The 15,674-nt window shown below is 46.1% G+C and overlaps 1 protein-coding gene across 4 annotated transcripts in view; it reads right to left on the bottom strand.

Moving 5' to 3' along the window:
• SIPA1L3 (signal induced proliferation associated 1 like 3) overlaps positions 1–15,674 on the bottom strand; it is a 238,270-nt gene that overhangs the window by 205,781 nt on the left and 16,815 nt on the right. The window lies entirely within an intron of this gene.

Genomic DNA, 15,674 nt, shown 5'->3' on the forward strand with positions numbered 1-15,674 from the left:
CACACACGCGCGCGCACACACACACACACACACGTGAGGGAAGCATTCACCGTAAATTACCTCAGACTAAGTCAGTAAGTAATTACCCTCTTGAACATTTTCCGCTACTATCAAAATCTTTCTTCAAGAGCAGACTTTGTTCTGAATCTGCAGCAACAATTTCAGCAGGCACAATATCCACCTGTTTCCAAGTTACTTGAAGGGTTCCACGCTGGTTAAACGATTATATTAATAAAGCTCACATATCTAACCATAGTTCCTTTGGTTAGATTTTTTAAAACATGACGTAGCATGCAAGGCTGGGTAACAGGCAGGAAAGGAATGATTTTCCAAAGAAGATCTAAACTCAAATTCTACTTTCATTCATTTGAGAAAGACCCTGGGCCCCCTCTACGGGTGAAGCCTTAGACTGGGCATGATCCCTGCCCTTTATCAGAGTGGTTCTCAAACTCTGATGTGCATCCCATCACCCAGGATGTTGCTCAAAACTCAGATCCCTTGGCCCCAGCCTCCAGATCAGAATCTCCAGCAGTTTGGAGCAGAGACTCCGTATTTTTAATGAGACCACCCCCCAGGCAAGTCTGCTGCTCACTTAAGTCTGAGAACTACCACTCAGAAAACTCTAGCAAAGTGGTTCTCAAACTTCATACAAATCATTTGTGGAAAATTTTTAAGCTACAGATTCTAGGGCCCACTAAGATTATTGTGTTACTTACAGGGCTCTTTTGGTTGCAAGTGGCCAAGACCCAACTCAAACTGGCTTGAGGAAAAAAAAAAAAAAAAGCAACTTTTTGGCTCACCATACTGACAAGTGCAGAGGTTATTCCAACTTCCAGTTACCCAAAGAGTTTTTTGGGTTTTTTTAAATTTATTTATTTTTATTTTTTGGCTGCTTTGGGTCTTTGTTGCTGCATGTGGGCTTTCTCTAGTTGCCGTGAGCAGGGGCTACTCTTTGTTGCGGTGCGCAGGCTTCTCATTGTGGTGGCTTCCTTTGTTGTGGAGCACGGGCTCTAGAGCACGTGGGCTTCAGTAGTTGCAGCACGTGGGCTCAGCAGTAGGGGCTCGTGGGCTCTAGAGCGCAGGCTCAGTAGTTGTGGCGCATGGGCTTAGTTGCTCTGTGGTATGTGGGATCTTCCTGGACCAGGGCTCGCACCCACGTCCCCTGCATTGGCAGGCAGGATTCTTAACCACTGCGCCATCATGGAAGTCCCCAGTTACCCAGAGAGCTTATCAGAAACCAATCATTTCCGTGTCCCTTCTATCTGACCCTTTGGGAAAAATGGTCCCCAACGGCATTAGTTTTCTGCCCCACAACTTAGGACCCGAGCAGAAAGAAAGCACCTCTTTCCTGGTGCTTTCCAGCAAAAGACACGTGTTAATTCTGAGTGGTCTAATGGGAGCCCTTTCCTGAGCCAATCACTGTGGCAGGGAGGGGCGGACCGATGGGAAGGGCCCATGCCTGCTCCTGAGGTGGTTCCACAGCCAAACCACAAGGACCAGAACGGTCCACGAGGCAGGAGGGGTTTTTGTTTTTAAAGCTGTTTTTTACTCCTATTTCTGGAAGTTCCTTCTAGAAAATGTGAAAAATACATAGACGTATAAAGAAAGAAAAGAATCTATAAACTTCCTACCAACTAATGTTTTTAGAACCTTTCAACTCAAAACTGTGCATATGAGCACTGATTTCTTCAATAGAAACGTATTCTGTACAACAAAGCATTTTGTTATGGCTGAGTGTTCATGACAATACCCCCAAACTGAAAAAAGATAAATATTTTTAGTCAATTTTATGATTGTTCAGCCAATACTGGTTTGCCTTCCTTTTTCTAAGAATTTGTTCTCTTTAACCCCTACAGAAGTCAGTGGCTGTTTCCAAAGAAAACGCCCAATCATGGTACAATTACTGAAATCAGAAAGTGTTATCTAACGTATAATTACCTAATATTTAACTTACAAGATAATTTATAACTTACAAGATACTGTCATCTCATTCCATTTTCAAGGGCAGGGCTTTCAGTGTCTGATTCACCGCCCCAGCCCTGGTGCTAGAGTAACGTGGCGTCGTACATACAGCAGGGCTCAGTAAATGAATGGACTGGATGATGGAAGGAGCAGTTCCCCAGAGGAAAACCTCAAAAGAATGGTGAATGGTTGCCAGGCGGCCAAACCAGCAGACGGTCATCTTCTACGCCTGCCCAAACAGGAGCTCCAGGAGTGAAGCCAGATAAGCCCAACTGTTAATAAGATTCCCCAGGTGAGGCGAATTCCCAGCCAGGTTTCAGAAGCACCACCGTCTGGGGAATGGGTATGAACAGACACAAACACAACATTTCCTGAGACTCTGTTTTCCAGGTCTGTCTTTCACCAGAGAAGAAGCCTGAAGAGGGTGAGCGTCCTGCATTCCCGCTCAGCACTGATGCCAGGGAACTGGGAACGGATGGGTCAGAGCTGGGTGCTCCTCTCACAGTCCGGGCGCAGCAGATGGGCTTCCAGGGAACAGGCACGGTGCCACGCCATGTGCAGAAGAGCCCTGCGCAAACCTCTGTGAAGGAGGCGAGGCGGGTCCTAACACCACCCTCGCCATCAGCTCACATTCGTGGGGTGTATGATCAGGGGCCCGGGCTGCACCGAGCCCAAACACCTGGGATCTCCTGCATTTCCACAGTCACCCCAAACCTCAGACAACACACGTACATCCAGGGAATGAGCCCTGTCCGCTTGTTATTCTCCCTACTTTGCAGATGAAGAACCCAAAGCGCCTTCAGAAGTTACTCACTTGGCCAAGGTCACAGAGCTAGTTGGTGGTGGAGCTGAGATCAATTCCTGATTCTTTATTGCCAAGTCCCAGCCTGAACAAGAGAACGCTATCCAGTCTTGGGAAGAAAACATAAGGATAATGATGGTGGTGACAACTAATACTTCCTGAGCACTTCCTGAGGGCTCACAGTGCATCAGGCTCAAACTACTGATAAACACTTTCCATAAGTTTATTTAATACTCTTAGTCGCCCCTTGAGGTACAAGTCTTTATCATCCATATTCTACAGGTAAGGAGTCTGAGGCCCTGAGAGGTGAAGTGATAAACACAAGGTCACAGAACTAGCAACTGCTTGAGCTTTGAATCCAGGCCATATGGTCCATATTCAACAGCATGATGATGTTTCATATGTAAGAAGAGCGATGATGCCCTAGGCCAAGAGAGCAAAGGGGTGGGTCTGCTGGGCTTCCGAAAGCCCTCGTTTTATGAGAAGTGTGTGTGCCGTGCTTATTGCCTCATCATAGCTCGCTGGATGAGAGGGAGCCATCTGACCAAAGCTGGGCCAATCAGGCCCCCTTCCTGGGATGGAGATAGCCAGTCGAGTCTTCGCTGGTGGCTGGGAAATGGAGACCACAGAAGGAAGGAGCTATGGAACAGCCAAATGCCTGGAGAAACCCAGAGAGGAAAGGAAGCAAAGAGAAAGAAGAGGCAAGGTGGGAAGAGAAGAGAGAAAACTGTCTGGGCCCTGGGCCTATTAACTGATCATGACACCAGCCGATGATACCAGTTCAGGTTTCAAGAGGCATTTCAGAATTCTTTTAGGCTTCAGTGGATCTGACCTGGGTTTCTGTTATTTTCAACAAAAAGAACCTAGGCTAAGAACTTCCCAGCTGGCACCCTCTCTGACCTCATCTCCTTTATCTTCTCTTCCCTCACTGCCCTCTGGCAACAGTGGCCTCTCTGTACTTCTAAGAACATGCTCTGCAAGCTCCTGCCTCAGGGCCTTTGCATTTGCTGCGCTGTCTGGAATGCTCTTTCCCAAATGTCTCCATAGCTGGTTCCTTATCTTTGAGGTCTTGACCAAACATTCAGAGGCCTGCCTTGATCACCTCTGCTGAAATAGTAGCCTCAGACACTCTCTAGCCTTTGCCCTGATCTATTTTCTTCTCAGCAGAGAAGAAATCATGACTAACATTTATTTGAGTGTTTACTATGTGCCAACCACAATTCTAAGCACTTTACATGGATCATTTAATCCTCACAGAAACCTAAGGTAAAAGCTCCAATTATTCCATTTTACAGAAGGTGAAGCTGAGGCACAGAGACGGTAAGATGCTTGTCCAAGGCCACCCGCTTGGAAGAGGCAAGGGTGCAGTGTGAAGCTGGCAGTCTGATGTCAGGCCTCATGAGATCCAGGTGGGCAACCAGTTCCACAGAGCCAGCAACCAACTCTGAGGCCGCCCTCTCCATGTTTGGGTTCACTGTGCTAGCTCCTCGCTGGGCTCCACACATCCTCGCTGCTGGACCTTTTTTTTTTCCCCCCTTCCTATTAATCAAGGCCCCAGAATGCTGTCCACTGCTGCTTGCACTCAAGTTATGACCCTTGATGCCCGCTTCTTCCCTGGTTTGGCCCAGCCATGGGGACAGAGGAGTCCTTCATTGCACTGACATTGCCACTTTTCTGGCCCCTGCCTAACTAGGCCCCCATGGAGGGGGAACCTGCAGGATAAAACATCTTGAGGTACCCATGCCTGTCTGCAACCCCCACTGGTGTTTAACACTGTCACGGAAGTCCTGGCCAGGGCAACGAGGCAGAGGAGAGCACAGGAGCAATCGAAATGCCTATTACTAGTGGACGAAAGGAAGGTTTGCCAAGAAACTGCAGGAAAAGCTGCTGAAAATATATTAGAAACAAGGAAGCTCATTACTGAATAAATCCACAATATTGCAAGCCAGACTCTGCCTCATCCATGTTGTGAGACATGAAGCAAGCAAGGTCACCTCTTTGTGCTTCAGTTTCCTCCCTGAGAATGGAGATATTACCAACCTACTTCACTGAGTTACGACAGGGGACCGAAAGGTAAATGTTCAAACACTTAGACTGGGGCCTAGCTAATAAGATTTTCAAGTTAGTGGGAAAGGATGGATTATTCAGACCATATGATGGGGATAACTGCTTAACTATTGGTCGGGGGTGGGTGAAGGGTGGGTTTAAGATCTTTATCCCACACCTAACACCAAAAAAAAATTTACAGATATTAGATGTAAAAAATGAAGCCATAAAATAACTAGGAATATACTTATCTTAAATTAAAGGCCAAAGCTTTCAAAAAAAAGTCTCAGTATGCTTAATAACATAAAAAAATTAAAAAGTAAACTAAGTAGGAATATAAACTTGCAGCATAGGGAATCCTCTGGTGGTCCAGTGGTTAGGATTCAGCACTTTCACTGCCGGGCCTGGGTTCAATCCCTGGTTGGGGAGCTCAGACCCCGTAAGCCACGTGGCATGGCCAAAAAATTAAAAAAAAAATTTTCTTTTGATTAAAAAAAATTAAATTTGCAACATATAACAAAAGATTCTACCTTCAACAATGTAAAGATCCCCTACAAATCTGTAAGAAAAAAAAAACCCTAGAAAAATAGGAACAAGGAATACATATGGTTAATAAACAGATCCCAGAAAACAAGTTCGCAGTTAAGTATCACAAGTCTTTAAATATATTTATTCACTTTGTTGCAGTAATTGCAACCCCAGGACTTTGTTCTAAGAAAAATCTAAGAAGCAAACAAAGGTTTTTGTGTGTGAGGTGTTCAGAGTTATAACAATAAAGGTTGGAAACAAACAGTGTGTTTGATAACAGGGCATTGACAGGATGGAACACTGTGAAGTCTTTAAAAAGAATGTGGCAGGGCTTCCCTGGTGGTGTAGTGCTTAAGAATCCACCTGCCAATGCAGGGGACACAGGTTTGAGCTCTGGTCCGTGAAGACCCCACACACCGCGGAGCAACTAAGACCATGAGCCACAACTACTGAGCCTGAGCTCTAGGGCCCGCAAGCCACAACTACTGAGCCCGCGGGCCATAACTACTGAAGCCTGCGCGCCTAGAGCCTGTGCTCCGCAACAAGAGAAGCCACCACAATGAGAAGCCCATGCACCGCAACGAAGAGTAGCCCCTGCTCGCCACAACTAGAGAAAACCCATGCGTAGCAACAAAGACCCAACGCAGCCAAAAATAAATAATAAATAAATAAATTCTTTAAAATAAATAAATACATTTTTAAAAGGGGGGGAAAAAAAGAATGTGGCTGACCTTGACCCAGTGCCATGGGAGGCTCTCCAAGATAGACTATTAAAGGAAAGTGCAACCTGCAGAACAATATACCCAGAAAAAAGATGTGTGTAAAACAATATATGCATATATGTGTGTAATAAAAATAGCTAACGTGTAAGTGCATGTCACTTGCAAGGTGCCACTCTGTTACATGCTCAATGCAATGAATCCTTACTAGCCAAGAACCATCACCACCATTTTACAGATGGGGAAACTGAGGCACAGAGCAATTAAGTCGAGGCCCAAGTCAGCACACAGCAAAACTGGGATTTGAACCCAAGCACTGGGGCTCCAGAGCCCGGGCTCTTACCACACACAATCCACAGTACACACAGCAAGGAAGGGTGCACTTCATGTCCCTCTGGGCAGGTGAGGGAGGCGAGGAGAAGGCCAGGTGCCGGGGCCACAATGGGAATGCGGAACTTCCACGCTTTACATGCTGCTCTACTCTGTGAACTGTTTTACAACCAGTGTGTGGCTTCTGTAAGTTTTAAATCAACAAAGATTTTTTTAAATAGAATTTTTAAAAACCGATCAACATAAAATTTTGCCACCTGCCCTAAATGCAGGTGGGAGCAGCTGATCAGCATCTATCAGCGCCGTTAAAGGGTAGGTGGTGAGCAGGACCAGACTCCACACCACCTTTCCCAGGAGCCACGACACAGAGGGAGGTGGGGGTCACACCTCTCTCCTAGAGGACACCAAGTAAAGGCATGTGTCTGGCTGAGGCATCACACAGGACACACCTCGTGGGGAGTGAGCTCCCTTGACACGTGGAGCGCTGGAGGAGAAGATAAAAACGATCTGATGGTTGGGGAGACTTTCTGCCCCATCAGTGAAGCAGGCTCGGGAGCTCAAAGTCCGGGGCCTATATACACCTTATCTGGCCCAAGTGTCAAGTTACAAACGTCAAGTTACATCTGTGTCAGCAACCAGAAAGTCCCTGTTTTCTGCCCTGTAATAAATACTGTAATAAAAGGTGTGTCAGGATCCAGGTTAGCAGGATGGTGGAAGGGCCACCGATGTGGACTTGATCCCTTCCACCCCGATTTCATAAATGTAGGACACTGACATTCAGCTCCTTCTGGGCACAGACTGTGTCAACATAATGAATTAACAGCTGTGGATGCAGTGAGAGAAAAGGGGAGCAAGGTCAGACTGCGGGTCGGGCTAGCCAGGTCCCAACCCCAGCCCCAAGTAGCTGGGTGACAAGGATCACGGGCTTCCCTTCCCTGGGCCTCAGTGTCCTCATCTGTGAAATGGGGAATAAGAGTCTACTGCAATGATGGTTAAACGAGACATGTGTGGGTAGGACCCTCAGCCCACGTTAAAGGGGGCCTGGGACCGTTATGACTGCCACCCGAACCTGCAGACCAAAGCCCAAAGCCCCTGGAAAAGCTTTCACCCCACTCACCACCCACTCTGACCAATCCCCTGGCAAGTGCTGTCCAGCTGTGCACTTCTCTCCAGCACCAATAAGACCATTCAGGTCTGGCACCACACCCCTCTGCTCACTCCACCACCCTCATCACCTCACTTCCACCCCCACCTCTGCCATCTATGCTCCCCACAGCAGCCAGAGGGAATGAGAGACATGACGCTCAGAATCAAACCCAAATTCTCCACCAGGCTCTCATCCCTGTCCATCCTCCAACCCCATCCTCCTGCGCCCCAGCCATGCTGTGTCCTCTGCTGTTCCCTGCCGCACCAAACTCACTCCCACCTCTTCACTTGCTGCTCCTTCTGTCAGGAAGGCTCTTCCCCCAGGTTGTTCACAAGGCTGCCACCTTTGTACCATCCCAGGCTCAGCTGACGTACCACTACCCCGGCAAAGCTCTCCCCCAAGCACCCCAGCTATCCAGTCTCTCACAGCCCCCCTCCACCTTCCACCAGGTGTGTCCTCTCACATTCTGCTTCAGTGACTTCAGAGCATTATTCGTCCCCACCTGAAAGTACAATATCTGATCAATTTGTTTACTTTATCATCTGTGTCCTTCAACGTGAACATAAACTCCAAGAGTATGGGCCTTCGCAGGCTCTGACCCCAGCACCTGGAACACGTGAAGCTCAATAAATATTTGCCAAATGAACAAGTCACTGACTGAATGAATGAAGGAATTCTGCATCATTCCACATCAAATCTTCAATCCCCACCCAGAGGGAATAAATGTGTTGTAATCTCCAGAAGGAAAGAAAATCCTCAGGTATATAGTGTGTAACTGATCCCAAGGCATCCAAATGATTTCAAGCGTGTTGCGCTCTTAAGAATTTATGACCCAGACAACAGTGGCTGGGGTCAGAGCTCGCCCTGGCCAGGCTACTAGAAGGACTGGCCTTTCCAATGGAGCACAGCCCTTTATTGTTCTTTTGTCTAGGAGTGGAGTTTCAGATCAGAATAAATTCAAATGCTCGAAAACCTCTTGCCCCAAGCATAAAGGTTGAATCCCCTGGCACAGAGCAGGAACTCTCCAGAGGCTGTAGGTTTGAAAATACATGGCCAGGAAAGAGAGGGGAAAAAAATGAAAATGTCAACAGTCTAGAATCGACTCTCCCTGGTTACACTGACAAGCACATAGGGCTCCACCTGGTCAAAGGTAAGGCCTGAGGCAGCCATGCCTACACAATGAGATGACTGTGACCGTGGCTCATCTGTTTGTTCCCAAATCCATGACGGACGTGGGCAGTAGCAGAAACCAGTAAATATCACAAATGAATGAACACAAAAACAAAGACAGAAGATTGGAATCACTGAAGGAAAAATCAGCCGATTAGAAACCACCAGCCCAATTGTTCACTACTCATTTCTAATGTAAACAAAAGTTCAAAAGAGTCAGTACCCTCAGGATAACTGAATAATAGATGAGGGAGGTTTCTCTCTAGAGGAATATTCCAGCTAATAAATGAAGAGGAAGTTTGCAATTTTTGCAAACCCCAAGTGAAAGCATGGGTCTAGGCAACGGTCATTTACAGTCGTTAACTCTACAGAACATCACAGAAAGAGACAACAGGCTTTACATACCCTAATGGATATACACACACCAGCAACACACACACGTATGTGTGTGTACATCTCAAATATGAATCTGATCCAGTCTTGGAATCCAACTACCCATTCATAGGAAACACAGGGACAGAAGAACTCGTTAAATATCACCACAGGTATACAATCAGCCAGACACAGACTGTACAAAATCTGCAAGACAAATGACATGGCTTCTCTCAACAAATAAACTATAAAAGAAAAAAGAAAAGGGAGGGAGGGGGAACCTGTAGATTAAACAACACATAATAGGCATGTGAACCAAATCCAACAGTGAAACTTGCTGGGTCTTGATTGGAACAAATCAATTCTAAAAAGATATATATGGGACTTCCCTGGCGGTGCAGTGGTTAAGAATCTACCTGCCAATGCAGGGGACACGGCTTCTATCCCTGGCCTGGGAAGATCCCACATGCCGCGGAGCAACTAAGCCCATGTGCCACAACTACTGAGCCTGAGCTCCAGAGCCTGCGAGCCACAACTACTGAGCCCGCACACCACAACTACTGAGCTCACGCACCACAACTACTGAAGCCGCGTGCTGCAACTACTGAAGCCCATGCACCTAGAGCCCGTGCTCCGCAACAAGAGAAGCCACCACGATGAGAATCCCACACACCACAACAAACAGCAGCCCTGCTCACTGCAACTAGAAAAAGCCTGCACACTGCAACTAGAAAAAGCCTGCACGCAGCAACGAAGACCCAACGCAGCCAAAAATAATAAATTTTAAAAAAAGGGGGGGTGCATCATCTAGAGGTACCACCCTGGTGTCTGGCAACTCCTTTAAGAGCCATTTTTAGGGAACATTTCAGAACTAGTAAAGTTGTTGGTTGCCTAATCCAGTATTTAGTCTCCCCTTTTTAACTTAGTAATATTGTCTGATTTTTAACTAAGAACAAGGCCATGTGAAATACATTTCCCAGATTCCCTTATAACTATATATGGTACTGTGACTAAGTTCTGGGCAAGAGTCTGTAAGCAGAATTATTGTGTGCAACTTCCATTAAGTAGGGGTGCCCATCTTCATCCCTTCTTTCTTGCTTGCTGAGATATAATAGCTGGAGCTTGAGCAGCCATCTTGAACCATGAGGTGACAGCACAAGGATGGTAGAGCAAAAAGGGAGAAGGAACCTGAGTCCCTGATTAGAGTGCAGCCCTGGCCTCCTTATCACTGGGCTCCTTTATGTGAGAGAGAAATAAATAAATAATTCTATTATATACAGTTGAACCTAATCCTGATACACCTGGGATTACAAAGCTATGTTACAGTGGGTGGAACAAGTATAGTCATATATCCATACAAATGTATAAAAATGCTCATAATTTGAGAACTGTTCCAGAGAGAATCACTGTGAGCTGGGGTACACAAAGAGGTATCATGGAGTTGGGGAGAGAGAGAACAAGCAGAGACAACCAAGGAAACAGGGACATGAGAATCATAAAACTTTCATTAGGTTAAATAGGCTGTAGCCCCAGGATGAGTAACCAGGCTATATAAAGAACACCCACAAACCAATAAGAAAAAGAAAAAGAAGCAAAAAGCATGAACAGGCTATATCCAAAAGAAGAAACAAAAATGAAACGACTGCCTTACTAGTCTTCAGAAGAATACAAATTAAAACCACAATGAGATTTCATTTCTTATCCATCAGACTGACAAAAATAAAAAAGCTTTTACAAAACCGAGTGTAACAGGATACAGAACAACAGGAACTCTTATACATCCTTGGTGGGAATGTTTAGAGAACAGTTTGATGATATTTGGCAAAGTTAAAGATGCTCATATCCTACACCCACCAATCTTGTGCCTAGTACATACCTCAAAGAAATTCTTGTCTGTGCACATCAGGAAATGTGTGTAACAACATTCACAGTAGCCCATGAATAGCAAAAAAATCTGGAAACTATTAAAATATGCATTGTCATGGAAGTGACAAACAAAAATGTGGTATATTCAGCCAGTGGAATATTACATAGCAGTAAAAAATGAAATACCACTATACCAAGTGGTCTGGATCAATCATAGTATTAACTAAAAAATGCAAGTCCCAGAAGACTATGATATCATTTGTAAAAGTTCAAAAATAATTATTTTAAGACAAAGAATGATAAACAAAAAATTCAAGATGGTGGTCACCCCTGGGAGAGCAGACTGGGGACTGAATGGGAAATACCACAGTTTCATATAAGTTATTGGTAGGTAATGTTCTAGTTCTTGGGCAGGTAGTAGGTTAAAGGCTATTCATTGTAATAGACATTTTTGTACAGACTAAAAACACCATTGTATCATGCACCAAGGATTATGATTAATCTGATTCTGTGTGTCCAAAGGCCGTCTTTAAAAAACGGAATGCATTTACAAAGAGGTGAGAAAGAACATACACTAGCTTACTGACAGATAAGACCATTGAGGCAGGAAGCAGGAGTGAGGGATGGAGTAGTAAATGGTTTCTATCTCATGTTTTGTTCTGCTGTCACTTACATATTCATTTCAAGAAGAATCGTTTTTTGTAATAAACAAACTAAAGCAGTAGAGCGCAGTGGTTCAGTACACAGACTCTGGAGCCTGACCACCAGAGACTGCATGTCGACTCTACTACTCCTTAGCCGTATGGCAGGTTACTCAATTTCTCTGTACCTCTGTTTCTGCTTCTGAAACGGGGGTGATGATAACAGTGCCTACTTCACTGGGCCATTAGATTAAATGAGTTGGTTCATAGTTCCTCTTCACAAATTAAACCCTTCATGAGATTGGCTATTATTATGATCTTTAGTCTAACTCCAAACATCTACATGGGAGACGAGAGCTGAGCAATTATCTGGTCCAGACCAGCAAATGATCCTGGTCAGTTTTAGGCCCAAATGTGTCCACTTCTCTGATCCTTGTAGCCTCTGTAAGAAGCGCAGTGCCTCGCCCATTCCAGGTACTTACTAAACGGTCGATAAACGAATGCACGCTGCCTCAGTTTACCCATCATGTCTTTGGCTGTCTGAACACACCACTCCTAGATGCCTACCCAGCATGTCCTTTCTCCCCGCTGCTTCCTTAACTGACCCTCTGTCAGGGGTGGTAATAAGCACAGCTTAAAAACTGCATTTCCGAGACTTCCGTTTGGCAAGGGGTGGTTTTGCCACAAAGTTCTAGCCGAAGAGACGGAAGCAAAAGTCTGCTAGGGATTTCAAGGAGGGCTTTGGTTTCCTGACAGAGGTGCTATCTCTTTTCCTCAGAACTTTACTTCTTTCTGCCTGTAATAGGATGTGGGGCTGGAGACGCTGCGGCCGGCCTTCTTATCGCTACTAGGCTAAGGGCAGCAATGCAGATAAACAGGAGCCTGGGGCACTAGAGATGCTAAGCTGCAGCACCACCTGGTCCTGATGACCTCTGCACTTCTTATGTGAGAAAACAAAGGCTGTGGTGGTTTCCAAAGATGGGCCCCAACAGGCTCCACCTTCCAGAATTCAAGTCTTCCGTCTTCCTTCCCACACTGAATCTGGGCTGATGCTGGGTCAGTTCTGGACCTACACCATAAGAAGGTATAGGAAGCCCTGGGCTGCCATGTTCTAAATCCAGCTACTGGCTGGCGAGACCATGTGGAAGGAGAGGTTCTGAGGCTAGAGAGAGGGGTCCAGCCATCTCCAAGGTGCCATGTGAGTAAAACCATCTTGAGCATATTCCAGCCCATCCATCTTCTGACTCCAGCCACACGAGAGACCCCAATCCAAACTAGCAGAAGAGGGACTTCCCCAGTGGTCCAGTGGCTAAGACTCCGTGCTCCCAATGCAGGGGGCCCAGGTTCGATCCCTGGTCGGGGAACTAGATCCCACATGCATGCCGCAACTAAGAGAGTCCGCATGCCGCAAGTGAAAAGCCTGCACGCCTCAACTAAAGATCCCACATGCCGCAACTAAGACCCGGGGCAGCCAAATAAAGAAATAAATACTGAAAAAAAAAAAAAAACCCAGCAGAAGAGCCAACGAGCCTCAGTCAATCAGAGATTCATGAGAAATAATAAACTGCTGTCATTTTAAGGCATTAAGTTTGGGGTCGCTTGTTATATAGCAGCAGAGAACTGAAACAGACCTCTAAGTGCGTACGCCACTGCACAAGTTCCAGGAAGCCAAATATATTCCTTAACTGAAGCACCACCGAAAAAAGAAACTTGCCAATAGATCACAAACTCCTCTCGTGTGTTCTTATTTCCAACAAAGATTGTTAATAGGAAAAAACTTGAAGTTTTCTCTCTCTTATTTGGCAATAAGCACTCATTAAGCACAACTAATTGGTATTAAGCGTGAGGAATCTATTAATCACTTTTGTAATTAAAAAGCATTTAAAGTAGATGGTTCAGGGACTTCGCTGGTGGCGCGGTGGATAAGACTCCGCACTCCCAACGCAGGGGGTCCGGGTTCGATCCCTGGTCAGGGAACTAGATCCCACATGCATGCTGTGACTAAGAGTTCACATGCCACAACTAAGGAGACCGCATGCTGCAACTAAGGAGCCCATGTGCTGCAACAAAGGAGCCCATGTGCTGCAACAAAGGAGCTGGAGAGCCACAACTAAGGAGCCCTGGAGCTGCAACTAAGGAACCCTCCTGCCACAACTAAGGAGCCCACGTGCTGCAAATAAGGAGCTGGCGAGCCACAACTAAGGAGCCCTGGAGTTGCAACTAAGGAACCCTCCTGCCACAACTAAGGAGCCCACGTGCTGCAAATAAGGAGCTGGAGAGCCACAACTAAGGAGCCCTGGAGCTGCAACTAAGGAACCCTCCTGCCACAACTAAGGAGCCCACGTGCTGCAAATAAGGAGCTGGCGAGCCACAACTAAGGAGCCCTGGAGTTGCAACTAAGTAGACCACGTGCTACAACTAAGGAGCTGGCGAGCCACAACTAAGGAGCCCGCCTGCCACAAATAAGACTCCATGCAACCAAATAAATAAATAATAAAAAAATAAAATAAAATAAAAAAATAAAGTACGTGGTTCAACATTGTGCTGGACCTGGTGAGAACCCTCAGAAAATACAGCTCCTATCTGGGCAAGAGGCCTCATTATACTAATGCTACTTCCTATTCATTCTCAAAGGCTTAGAGCTTAACAAAGTGGCTAAGCAGGCTGGATGTCTGCAATCTAATTTTTAAAAGCTATCAGTAAAAATAATAATTTGGAGGGAAAAATCAACTAGAAACAAAGGGAATGCATATCAGTAACAGCCAGGTCAAATAAATTATGGTACACCCACACCTCCATGTGTTACACAGCCCTTAAAAAGAGCAAATTCGAGCATTACCCTGAGAAACTGGAGGCATTTCCACACAGTATTGCCATGTAAGAAAAGCAAAATGTGGGAATCTGACAGCAATATTATCCCTTATAGGATAATATTTCCCCCATAGGATTATATAACCATGGAAAATTATGTGGAAAGATACATACAGTACTTGATTGTTCCCATGGGTGAAGGATTGTGGGAGGATGCTTGACATGGGGGTGGGGTAGAGAGGAGCCCACAAAAAAGGGACTGGAAAAAATTTTAAAGGGCTTGAAACCAATTCATAAAAATAATTATTATCCCCATTTAGTGAGTGCTCAATGCACTAGACACACTGCTAACTAGGTCACCCCATCTCACTTTTAACTTCTCATTTAAGGCAGGTACTATTAATTATTCCCATTTTCCAGATAAGGAAACCGAGGTTTAGTGAAGATAAGTGCTATGCCTAGAGCTCGGGCAGTGCTGGGACTTGAACATTATGTGCAACAGGGTCCCCGACACAACTCCAAAACCACTGCACTTGGAGCTCAAAGGACACAGTCAGATGTCGTAGAAGCTGCTCCTGACACTTTGCACATTCTTCTAGTAGCAGCAGGCACTGAGGTGTGATGATGTGTTTGAAGGCAGTACACACCTCAGTCCCTCAGTGCCTCATGCTGTTGGGAGAAACCCGAGAGGGCTGCTGAGCTCGCTCTGTGGAGCTTTGGGAAGCCCTGCCCAAGATATTTTTATAGAATCGATTGCTGACACCGGGAGGAAACAGATGAGGAGGTGTCAGCTATTACAGAGACTCTTGGAGGTTCACCATTTAATTAAAACCTGTTCAGCCCCAGAACAAGAATTATTGCCTGTTAAAGCAGGGGAGACCGAAAAACTCTGCCTGGACAGTTAATTCTTATTTCCAAGGCATTCCCTGACCCCCACTACTGCAGGAACACTCAAGAGGGCCTGATAATAAAGTCGGCTTTCCATACACGTGTGTGTGTGTGTGTGTGTGTGTGTGTGTGTGTGTGTGTGGTGTCTTTGACAAAGCCTTCCTCACCTGAACTAACCTGCACACATCCTCTGCACTCACTAGGGCCAAGGCCATCTGTTCCATGCCACATGCACCCATGCCACTGCCAGGGCCCAGGCTGCACAGACAGGAGGGGCTGAGGGACGGGAAGTCAGAGGGCCGGACACTGCAGGGAGGCCCGAGGACCACTGGGTGACCAAGGTGGGGTGTGTGCACGCCACCGCCCCACCCTCAGCTGCAGATCTGAGGATA

The sequence above is a fragment of the Balaenoptera ricei genome, chromosome 19, assembly GCF_028023285.1.
Source record: "Balaenoptera ricei isolate mBalRic1 chromosome 19, mBalRic1.hap2, whole genome shotgun sequence".
Lineage (NCBI taxonomy): Eukaryota > Metazoa > Chordata > Mammalia > Artiodactyla > Balaenopteridae > Balaenoptera > Balaenoptera ricei.